We start from the raw sequence: 12,928 nt of genomic DNA on the forward strand, positions 1-12,928 counted from the left end.
TAACATCCTGCATTCAGTTTACAGAAGAGACTCTGTACAGGTTTCCAGGCCCCGTTGGGGATGATGAACCCAGAGGGAGTCCTGCACAGCACATTTGAGCAGGTCAGGCTAGCTGCTCTCTTCTCTCATTTCAGTATGGCCCATTCTTGGCATAGTTTTCTTCTCTGTCAAGTGAAATATAAAAACAGACGCCCTTCATATGCACGATCACACCTCTCCTGCTACAACAGTGCCAACTCTCCAGAGCTCCTGCTGACCCAGGGCAAGGGACCACAACAATGTTACGAACAGGGCAGGCAGAATGAAGATAATCCATGAACACCCAACACATCTGCTTCCTGAAAAAGAAAAAAAGAGACACATACAAGGCAAAGTAGTGGTCAAAACAGGGGTTCATTCTCCTATGAGAGAATCTCAGTCCCCACAGTTCTAGGCTGCTAGAGAGAAGTATCACACCTCATATTGGGACGGATGGGTGCAAGAACAGCTGCTGTCCTGATTTCAATTAATTGCACGTGTTTGCATGCAACAGGGTCAGGCCTACAGACTGCCGCCGGGCAACTCCACATACCCGTGGGGATTTCAGCTAAAGAGTGTCTGTTCCATGCTAGCCCAAAGTTTACAAGCGCTCAAGCAGAGTGCCCTGCCAGAAGACTAATTAAAAGCATGCACTCTGTTTAAAGATTGGAAGGCAACTGGATTTCTTTAGACAGACCTCTAGTGAAGCCTGTTTGGAGAGTGATCAGCACTATTGCCCCAGAAGTTGCAGACAAGAGGGAGGACGAGGCATGCCAATATCACAGATCTTATTCAGAGGGTACATGCCTGCTCCCAGACCCATAACAAGAGCAAGACAAATGGAAACAAAGGATCTGTACTCCGGTTCAGCACCAGCATGGACTCAAGGTATAGTTTCCTACAAATTCCTAGTGAAGGAGAAGAAAGTATGGACAAGCCAAGCAACATTATTGTGACCTGATTTCCCAGCAAAAACAAACTTCAGCAGGACCAGCTAAATAACCATATTGGCAGGCACCTTTTTATCTCTTTGGAAACCCCTTGCATTTCCCTTTGGGTGAGGGGGTAACAGCTAAGATTCAGTGTAAGGAGCAACATATCCTGTATTGGTTTCAACCCAAACAAATAGGAACTAGAAGATAACGTTTCCTTGATGCCGCAATGGCTCCTGGCTGCAAAGAGATTCAGGTGCTTGTCTTCACACAGTCCTGAGTTGAGGGCCCCGAGCCCAGCAAGGGGTGTGCTTTGGTGGCTCCCATGATGGGAGAAAGCAAAAGGACAGGACAGGTCCTGGGAGATTTCCAGCCCAACAGGACTTCCAGGGTAGGCTTGCAGTCTCTCAGGATTTGGCATGAGATTTGGACCAATGAGCTCAGAACCACTTCCTGTTTGCTAGTTTCCAGCAGTCAACCCATACCATCAGATCAGCCACGGTTGGTTGGTTTTTTCCACCTTCCTCGCAGCAAAACCTAGGGGCTGGGTTTTAGGCAACCAGAGGGCTGGAACTCTCCCCCTCCCAGAGGTCACAGTCTGCACCTAAATGGGACTGTTTAGTTATCACAACTTTTGGCAGGTGCTCGGTGCAAGAACTTGGAGAGGTAGGCTCCAGTTCCAAAAAGATAACATAGTGGGCATCCCGAGGGCATCTCCTTACTAGATGAGGGCATCGTGTCTAACCCCTGGGGAGAAATGCACTCGATGGCGGTGCTGGCTGGCAGTCAAGTCCCCTCTTGCCTCAACCCCAGAAAGGGGAAGGAATGTTAGCAGGTGAATGGAGGCACCCAGAGACCCTCCTAGTGCGATGACTGGCTCCCCCTATGGTGGAAGCCCCCCAAGAATTGGCAAATGATCAATGGGTGCGAGTGACTGCACTGGGCTGTTCTCTAATAGGAACCTTGGAAGTAATTTAACGAATGCAAGTTGCAGTCTAGTTAAAATCCATACCGCACGTCCTCACCTTCTTCCATGCAGTGAGCACTCAATAGCATGTCTGATTCTTGGAATCCATGCTTGCCAGTTACAGGAGAGAATGAGGCCTTGGCTACACTAGGAGTTTTGCCACTAAAATTCCACATTGTGCCTACTGCGACTGGGTCAGCTCCACTGGGGGAGCAATACAGGAGCTCTGGCATGGTCAAGGTTCCAAGCAGCACTGACAATTCAGAGTCACTCCGAGCAAGATTAGGCAACATGGGGTTAAGTTTCCAAAAGCACCTCAGTGACCTAACTTTTGAAAATGCTACCCATGGTGCTTAAGCCTGGGATTTTCAAGGAGTGTGAGGGTTAGGTGCCCAACAGCCATTAGGTTTCAGTGGGTCTTGCGGGGGGGGGGGGGGGGGGGAAGAAGCTAATGATCCAACCAGCTGACCAAAGTTGGTGATGAATCCTGGTCACATGCCACCTGAGGCATATTGCACATATGGTGAGAAATGGGTCTTGGGCACCTAATTCCCTTAGGCACCTTTGAAAAATCCCAGCCTAAAACTCCAACAGCGACTGACTAGCTACTCTAGCACCCCACTATCCTTTCAGCAGTAGAAAATGGGGGGGGGGGGGAAATAACCCAGTTTAGATCTACTAAGAGAGGGAATGATGATGATAAAAGTTAAAATAAATGGGACAGCTCCCACAATGGGCAAAACAGAGAGGTAAGTAGGGTGAAGCAATTTACTATCCTCTTTGCACTGCACTAGATTAACAAGCCTGCTGCTGTTCTAATATTGCTTTTCAGCCTCTCCTGAAGGGAAGTACATTCATTTTCTCTTTTCAAGCAGGGGAAACTTAAAACTCACCTTTCTTCCAGGAAGGCAGAACTCAGTTTTATTCACTAGAATTCACCCTGCAGGGCAGGAGGAGTTAAAATTCCAAGGCTAACTCTAGGCCACAGAAACAGGTTCAGAGTTGTTCCCAACTATACACAAGCAGAACAACAACAATTTTACAAAGATTCAGGGCCATAATTGGCAGGTATGAGAGAATCCAGAGTCCAAAGACTTGAGTTCATAACAGAGGTCTTTGGACTCTGGATTCTCTCATACCTGCCAATTATGGCCCTGAATCTTTGTAAAATTGTTGTTGTTCTGCTTGTGTATTCATGACTAATGGCTGACATGACAGGATGGTAGGTTCCCAACTATGTAGATTTATGCTTGATGCTTTAGGGCACGGACCTCAGGGCATGTCTTCACTAGCAACGTTAAGCACTGCCGCGGCAGCACTTTAACATGGCTGTGTAGTTGCAGCACTAGCGCTGTAAAACTCCCCTCCTCCCCCGCACAAGAGGAGTAGCTATCAGCACTGGGAACGCAGCTCCCAGCACCGGTGCACTGTCTGCACTGCCACTATACAGAGCTGAAACTTGCTGGGGGGAGGGGGGAGTATTTTTTCACACCCCGACTGAGAAAGTTGCAGTGCTGTAGAGTGGCAGCATAGACAAGGCCTCGGTCTCCAAAGAACTCTGTTCAAAACACTCCCACCCCCAGATGAAATGAGGCTAGGCATGGAACTCAAGCCCAATCGCAGAGGTGAAGACTAACATTTCACAGCAGTTCACCTGCTAACAGCCTAACTGCAAATAACAATGCTGCTTGCAAAACAGCCATTGCGTCACTCACCAGTCTGTGGACACACACAGACTATATACCCTGCAGCAGTATTTACCTACTGACATTTAGTGTGCTAGTGATCAAGGAAGCAGGCTACCAGGGTGGCCTAGAGATCGCACTCAGCACTATGAAAAAGGACACCCAGACTGGGCTGTAAGCTCTACCGCAGCAAGAGTAAACCCCAAACTTCTGTAGTCTACCAAATTAGGCAAAAACCTGCAGGTGGACATGAAAGCATTAGACACAGCGTGCAAGTGATCAGGGAGCATCCAGTGAGCCAGAACAACACACACAGCTAAGTCAGAAAGGAGCAAAAACGGAAGTATGAGAAGAGTCTCTTGGATGCTGCCATTGCACCTAGCCCTTAGGTAAACATGCAAGAAGCCTGAGCTGTCCAAAATTTTATCCTGCTTAAAAAAAGGGTTTGTGGTGTGACTGGGTGCAGATCCCCAGCTAACCCAAGGGAATCTGCTGCAATTCCACTCAACTAAATAAAAATGCAGCTCTAGAGCAGATGTGTGCACACACTGAGTCATTCTTCCCCTTTTGACCTGAAATATGTGGGGTAAAGAAGACGAGACTTCCTTATCTTCTCCATGGTGCTGGGAGCCAAAAGATCAGAGGGTTCCCAGTGGCTGTTCGGTACCTCTCCATGTAACTGGATTTTTAAGACTTAACTGTTTAGAAGGACTTGAGAGAGATTCATCTTGTCTCTTGAACATCCTGAGACCAAGATGGCTACCACTATACTTCATATTAGAAATACTATCAGAATGAAACTACTGCATTGTTATTAGCTTCTATTATTGACTACTGACCTCCACCTCTTGCTGTAAGAGATGTGCTTTAGCAACTTCACCCACAAGGTTTTCTGTTTTGTTTTTTGCTTGCCAGGTACTTTTTTTTTCATTTTAGGTCAAGGAAGAGCATTTCCTTTATGGATTTGCTCTGCCAGGGAGTGGCTAGGCATCACCTTTCAAATACACCCAGGTATTTATATGGTACTTATATGGGCCCTCTCACTGCAGTATCCAGCACCTTTGACCAGCTGCAGAGGCTGTGCAGAACAGGTGGCAGGCCACAAGCCACATGGTTCGAAGATCAAGTACCTGTTAGGATTCTGGTTTATTACCTACTGCAGCCAACATGTGTAATATATTAAATTAAAACGAACCGTTCTGAGTAATTCCCCAACACCCATCCCACCCCCAACTCCTCCTGCCTCACCTTAGTTTTGCAACGGCAGGAGATATGGGCTCAAACATTGTGCACTTACTTCTGTAGCACCTTCGGTCTTAAAAAGTGCTTTATAAACCTTTGTGAATCAAGCCTCAGCCCCTTTGGGTTCTAGCCCCATATTTACAGAGGAAAACCGAGGCAGACAGATATGATCTGACCTGCCCAAGGTCTCTCAAGAAGCCTCTGGCAGAGCTAGGACTAAAACCCACATCTCCTTGTTTCTAGTGTTGTGTTTCCCAGATACATCTGCTCAAAGTTTCTGCACTTTTTCTTGGAGAACTAGATCTAACCTGACAAATTCAGCAATTTCCCCTCCACCAAAATAAAAAATAAATTAGCCACTGTCTTAGAGCCAAAAATTAGACACTTACAATCTTCCATGGGGGAGGAGGGCATAGGTACACCAACATTTAAGGGAATACCAGGCTCAAGGGGAGAGATGCTGGCCAAGACCTGAGCCTCCTAATCCAGCCATCATGTTTCAGACTCAGCCAGAGAAGGTACAAAGGCCTGGTCCACACTAATCCCCCACTTCGAACTAAGATACGCAGCTTCAGCTGAAGTCGAAGTACCTTAGTTCGAACTTACCGCGGGTCCAGACGCGGCAGGCAGGCTCCCCCGTCGACTCTGTGTACCCCTCTCACGGAGCAGGAGTACCGGCGTCAACGGCAAGCACTTCCAGGATCGATCCGGGATTGATTTATCGTGTCTAGACAAGACTCGATAAATCGAACCCATAAGATCGATTGCTTACCGCCAGACCCGGAGGCAAGTATAGACGTACCCAAAGGGGGAGAAGAAGGGGGTTGGAGATCAACTATTCCCAGTGCCTGCAACCACCACACAGCTTTGCCAGCTAACCTGCATCACCTCCACAAGAACCCCAGGTTCCACTCTTTGCAGTTCGTCATTAACGTCACTTTAGATCTTAGCATTTGCCAGACTTTCTGAATAATTTATGCATTATGTCGCAGAGAGGGACATATTTTGATGAAAACCAGGCCACTGAAAGTATCAGGAAGAAATAAATGGAGACAGTGGAAACAGAGAGTCATATCCTCCCTTACTTAAAAAAGGAAAGCCAAAATATAAGAAAATCCTCACTACAGAAATGGGCCCCAAGCACTGCAGGATTTTTAATGAGGTTAGTCTTCCACAAAAGCTACGGTTTTTTGTTTTTAAGCCACATGCATTCAACGCTAAAATTCCTTCTGTGCTTTAAAAACAACATGGTGAAAATAGTGCAACCCCAGGAAAGCTAATCACAGAATCCGTAAGAGATATTTTTGTTTAAAAACAAACAATCTGGGTTTATGCAAAAAGAACGAGGGACTAACATGGCTACCACTCTGAAATCTGGATTATGGCAAGTGAGAAAACTTAATTATACCCATGGAAATCATCTTTCCTGATTAGATAGACAGATACAGTGCTTGACACTGTTGATTTTAACCAGCTGGATGTATAATGAGACTTGCCGAGCAAACCTGGAGTAGAAAATAGTTCTTGCCAAGGGCTACCTTGTGGCCTATATACAAGTCACATAAATTTGCAAGGAACATACCACTCTGTACTTGGTGCTTAACCTTTTCAGTCATACAGGCTGATCAGTCACAACTGTTCAAGCAATGCCGGCAAAAATCTCCCACACTTCCAATCTCATTGGACTGCAGGTGAGGAGTAGTTGCCTGGAGGGTGTGGGGGGAGGGGGAAATTAGGAGACTACAACAAAACACTGCATAGATATTCAACCCTGGTCATTTATCACCATCAAAAGAGCCAACCCTTCACACACATCCTGTGTCTAAAATGAAGTGAAGAAGATATGAAACAGCCAAAAGAAAGAATGTAAAGACTATATTGTCAAGCAGATATTTAAATAGTTTTACTACAAGACTTGCACTAAAAGCTCTTGTACTTAAACCCCACATCCACTCCTTTTACTAGTTTAGTAGATTTTTCCCAAATGGATCGGGTTGGTTGCCGTTCTCATCCAAATTTGCTTCACAGCTCACCACACACTCATTGCAGCAGCAGGTATCGAAAGGAAAAACAAAATCACCATAGAGTCAGAGAGTTTTAAGGCCAGAAGGAACCACTCGATCATCTAGTCTGACCTCCTGTATATTACTGGCCACCAACACACTGTACTAACAACCCAACAACAGAAATGAGACCCACAGGAGACTAGACTATTATGTGCTACCATGCAGGCTTGGGGAGACCTCATGATTGATGCTATGCAGAGACGTGTCCGTAGGCCTTACAACTGAGTGCTTAGCAAGCCAAAAGGAAATTTACTACCTTAAGATATAAAAAACAGCTAGGTCCTAATCATCCTCCTACTTCACTTTATTTGAAAAGAAAAGAGTGAGTTTGTTGATTATGACAGTCAGACACTAACATCAATACAGGCAATGGCAAATTCTACCCCAGGCCACCCCAATGGTTCTGCCAGACACCTAGGGTGACCAGATGTCCCAATTTTATAGGGACAGTCCCGATTTTTGGGTCTTTTTCTTATATCGGCTCCTATTACCCCCCACCCCCTGTCCCGATTTTTAACATTTGCTATTTGGTCACCCTACAGACACCTCAGGATTTAGTGAAGAGTTGTGGACAAAACAACTGAGTGGTCTCAGTGGGACCAATCCTGCATGGTGCCGGGCACCAGTTCTTCCTGAAGTCATTGGGCTTTCCACATTGAAGAACAAAGATGTTCAGAGGAAGAAGTTAAAGGGCCAAATTCTGTTCTCGGTCACACCAGCGTAACTCCACTGAAGTCAATGGATTTATTCCAGATTTACACCAGTGTAACAGAGCAGGATCTAACTTACTTTGAGCGATTTTGACAGCCAATGTTTGGGACAGGCAGAGAAGAATACAAGCAAGAAAGAAAATACACATTCTGGAGCTGCGACCCTTTAAAAAACTTTTTGTTAACGCCTGCTGCAATAGGTCCGATTAGTCTAGTCCTGCACCATGGTTGTGTGAAATGCATTTTTAATTATGACCCAATTCAGAATCATCCTGCCTCAAGAGATGAAAGGTTTAGTGCACTAATCGAGTGCACCACAGAACCCCTCATCTGTATTTGGAAGTATTCCAGGGAAAGTGTTTTACAGAAGGTGCTTTTGGGGAATTCAGACATTTCAACATTCTGTCACTAGGAGATGATATTTCCCCCAGGAACACCACCACCTTCTTCTGTTCTTGACTTTTTCCTTTTAAATAAATCATTTTAAAGGATCCACATGCACTCTCCAACTAACAGGTCTGACTCTGTGACACTTCCTCATGCAAGAAGTCTTAATTCTACCTTTAATGCAATTATTCGTGAGAAAGGGCCACAGAATCAGGGTCATTTTCTGAATGATATATACCTTTTAAAAGACATAAAAATACAATTTAGGGGTAAGTGCTCAGACTTGAACTCTCCTAGACTATTAGGAATAGAAAGTCCTATCACGATTACTGGTTTTTCTATAGTGCCTACAAGCTCTAATCATGGACAAGGACTCCATTCTTCTAGGTTCTGTACACACAGCACAAAATTGCCTTTAAGTGCACTGCAGTCTCATTGATGCAAGCAGTAGAGTTTGACATTGTTATTAAAAAGCCAATACAAAAGTGTTCTAAATAGAATCTCTAGGAAGTTACTTACCATCACTGGATATTAGCAATCTCCAGACCAGTAACATTGACAAACCAACATTTTTTTGCAGATTCGCTAGAAAACTGTAAATAAAACTATTGAAATTAATAAGTGCTAATAGTTGAGTTTATTTTTTATAAGTTAACAGACTACGGTGACCAGACAGCAAATGTGAAAAATCGGGACAGGGGTTGGGGGTGTAATAGGAGCCTATATAAGAAAAAGACCCAAAAATCGGGACATCTGGTCACCCTATAACAGACCCATCCCAATGCTGGAACCTCCATTTCCTGAAAATAGAAAATTAAAATTGTCAGAGACAGATATGATGTGTGTTCACATGGGCTACATGTTTACACTGCTTTATACTCATATGTTTAAGAAAATGCAAAGTACATCTACACGGCAAAGAAAAACCCGTGGCAGAGAGTCTCAGAGCCCAGGTCACTTGACTCGGGCTCACGGGGCTCTGGCTGCGGGGCTAAAAATAGAACAGTGCAGACATTCCCAGGTTAGAGCCTGGGGTCCAAGAACCTCCTCCCTTGCCAGCTATTAGAGCCCAGATTCCAGCCCAAGCTGGAACATCTACAGTGCTATTGACCTGGGCACTCAGACTCAGTGCCGTTGGTTTTTCTTTGCACTGTAGACATACCCACACGGAATGAGCTGCTTTTAGAAGAGGAAGACAGTATGCGTGTTAACTGGCTCTCACATCCCTTATATCCCTCTTTTCACACAAGATTATTTGTTCGGAGAAATTGAAAGTTAAGTAATTTCTTCCAAAACTTTTCACTGAATGTCCATTAAGCTATTTTAAGAACTGCACCACAACAATGTTCATACCCTCTACGTATTATGGCTGAAGAGTATGGTCCATATTGTAATTTAGATTATAAGCACCTTGGGGCAAAAAATGCATTTCTCTACAGGCCAGATTCTGATCTCACTTACTCAGGTACATACAGGAGAAGCAAATTACTTCAGATTTGCACAGGAGTAACAGAGATCAGAATGCAGATCTACCTTCCTAGAACACCAAGCACAAAGAAATAAAGAAATTCCACAGACCAGAGTACTGCAAGCACTGATTGCATCATAGCAATTAGAGACAGAAAGACACTTACTGAAGTACCCAATCCGTCCCTCTGAAAATACAGTATGTGACACCCTTTCCCCCTTCTGCCCCCCACCCCCGATAGAGTTCATTTCAGTTATTACACAGCACACTTGAGTTTACCCAGAAGGACAACACAATAGTAAAGTTTTCACTTCAGTAACAGATCAAGCTGATCATTACTCAGGCAAGTTCAGAACAGGATTGTTCAGAGAAGTCAGTTGTCTACGCTGTCAGAAAATAGCTTGTTGCAGTAACAAGCCAAGAGAAATTCAATGCAGTCCATTCTAACGCATTCGCTCTCACACAATATGCCTGCTAGTGTGCTGCTGTTAACAGCCGTTAGTCATATGGGCCTGATTCAAGGCCCAGCGAAATCAATGAAAAGACTCCCCCTCGACTTTTCCACTGAAGTCGCTTGGAGTTTTTGCCACCATCTTATTCAGGGCCAGGATTTCATCCAAGATGTTTATTGAAATGAAGCTAGGAGGAAAAAACAAACAAAAAAACAAAAAACGTTCTTTCCAAAGAGACCAATTTACTTTCTTCCACCACAATTTAGATAGGAAGACTTTGCAACTTTATCACCAGGCAACGTTGTAACTCATCCTTGTCGCTGCTGGACCAGAATCATCCTAGCTGTCTTGGACATATGGAAAGTGACACAGATTCCAAGAATTAATAGCTAAGAACATGCAAGGGAAAGGGAAGCATCTTGGGGAAACCCACATATACAGATGCCACTAAAGAAATGCAAGTCACATTAATTCAGGGTAGCATAAAAATATTTGTCACAAAGCCTGATCCCAACAAGAAGAGAGAAAGCATTCCCAGATCAGTCTTTCCTTAAAAAGGAATTCATTAGAACTATACTTCGATTAATCCAGAGAAATTTCAAATATATGTTCCACTATTGTAGTGGAAAGAGATATGTTGGCTTCAAGAACACAACCCTTGTAGATGGTGTACCCCCAAATAACATGCTGATATTCAGCAGGAAAAAGCTCTCTTATGATGCCACAAAATTTAACATGCTGCTGTAATGCATCAGGTCTGCACATGGGCAAATTTGTGAATGCTTATTCTTTGACAGTCAGTCACCCAAAATGTAGAGAAGTTCAAAGGGGAATCCTGAAACACAGAACCTCTGTGGTGAGATTACAAGTGTAAAGGAACTAAACACCTGTAGGCTCAGAATTTGACCTGAGGGGGAAAGAGCACAAATAAAACCCAACAGCTGCAACTCAGCATTTATGAGGAACCCTCCAATGACAAACCTGTATGCAGGAGCCCTGGATAAGAACGTCTCCTGTCCTGATTTTCAGTGTGTGACCGACCCCGTCTGTGTTTTAGAATCCCCAAATAACTCTTGGGACATACAAAATACCATGCTGTGGTGTCAAGATGCGAGAACATGGCAACATCATGATGCTGTCACAGATTAATTTGTTCTACAGGAACCACAGCCAGGAGGGTGGATGAGAAAGGTTTAGTCTCTCACCTCCCGCCCATCCCCCTTTGTTTATAAAAAAATCAAATTTTAAAAATAAATAAAAAAGGGAGTACATTTAGGTTACAAGATACTTTGAAAATATGCTCTTAAGACAGAGCACGAGAGATATTAGCCAAAGGAAATATCCATAATTTAGGACTTCTCTACAGTGAAAAGGAGCCTGTATAGGGGAAATTACATTAAGAATATAGCACCTCCAAGACCATATTTAACATGATTTACTCCTACCTGTGTGCATAAAAATCTAACCATGTCACACCTATATTAATCCGGGCTGTAACATGATTCAATAACACAATTACACCCATTGGGTCCCTACTACACAAGCAAATCTAAGCTTGATATATATGATATGAGCAGGGTAGAGGGCTAGGATATGTAAAACACGATCCCTACCATATTTATATTGTAACTGGGACATCTTGTTTTTTCAATGCTGGAGAAAGTTAAACTGAGGATCGCATATTGATTCTGTCCACTTACAAAATAAAAAATAAATGCTGAGATAAGTTAATAGTCTTAACCTACAACCTAATTTTACAACAAATTGTATCCCTGTTACAAAAAAATCACCTCTTCAGTTTCCACAAACTGCTCTGGGGCAGAGGGAGAAATGGGACTCAGTGCTGGGACAGGTCGAGTTTGAGATAAATCAGTAATTGTACAAAAACATGTGTATGAACAGCTGACTGCATAATGCAAGGCAGCAGGTGTTGTTACCAGTCTCTTTCAAGAGACGGATTTCATTACTGAATCCACACTTCACCATATAACAAGATGTATTTTTAAAAAGTAATATTCATGCAGATTTAAAATTAAAAAGCAGATGCCAACACTGTTCCTTTTGGCAGGCAACAGACTCATCACTCAGCCTTTCAAACAGGTATATTACAGGTTTCCCTGTGTGTTTGCATGCCCTGTGGAACTCTGAATCCTTTGCTAAGAATGCCCGTGTTACCATTAATAAGAACTGCCCATAAATGTATTCCTCCTGAACTGATGGGAGAACAGGCCTCAGACTAAAAACAGTTTGATGCAACACCATTAGCTACTTTTTAGGAGAAAACAGGAAAAGGACACACAGTAGTGTACAGCTCTTTCATTTTAGGTCAGAAACAATGATAATCAAAAGTAACACTGATGACCAGCTTTTAGAGAAGCTCTGTATCTAGTGAACGGTCTTTTACTGCAGTCATATACGTAAGTCACACTTCAAGTACAAAAGTCATGAGGAGCAATGTTGCAGTTAAGGTACAACATCCACACTGAGATGAGTTAAACATTGCCAGTATTTAAGAACCATGACCAAGTGGCATTTAGCCTAAAGATGTAGAGTCAGGGGGATTTCGAAGCTACATTACACACACACACACACACACACACACACACACACTTTACAGATGAGGAGTAGACTATACAATTCCACCACCACAAGGGTTGGATTTTTTTCTCCTTGATGGAGGGAATTTAGAACCAAAAGAAGGACATTAATCATTGTTTGTGTGTTTACTTTCCTGATTATTCAACTGTCCTCGCATCCCCTCACCCACTCCCACTCTATTAACAAGAAATTAAGTAAAGAATTTCAAACAGAAGAGACAGCTCTACTAAGAGCTAAAGCTGTAAGGAAAGGTAGAGTGCTGCTCCCTTTTAAATAACTAGGCAAATAACCCACCTGCAAAAACCATAACCCCTCCCCTTTTTGAGAAGCTGCTTTCACAGTGGCCTTTCCCAGTAGGAATATGCTAGGGCGTTCAGAAAGAGAAGGGGAAAGTTATTAAAGA

At 43.6% G+C, this 12,928-nt stretch overlaps 1 protein-coding gene across 7 annotated transcripts in view; it reads right to left on the reverse strand.

Annotated features, from left to right (window-relative positions):
* Positions 1-12,928, reverse strand: part of ARHGAP26 (Rho GTPase activating protein 26) — a 597,030-nt gene that overhangs the window by 323,691 nt on the left and 260,411 nt on the right. The window lies entirely within an intron of this gene.

This window comes from Chrysemys picta, chromosome 8 (assembly GCF_011386835.1).
Source record: "Chrysemys picta bellii isolate R12L10 chromosome 8, ASM1138683v2, whole genome shotgun sequence".
Taxonomy (NCBI): Eukaryota; Metazoa; Chordata; order Testudines; family Emydidae; genus Chrysemys; species Chrysemys picta.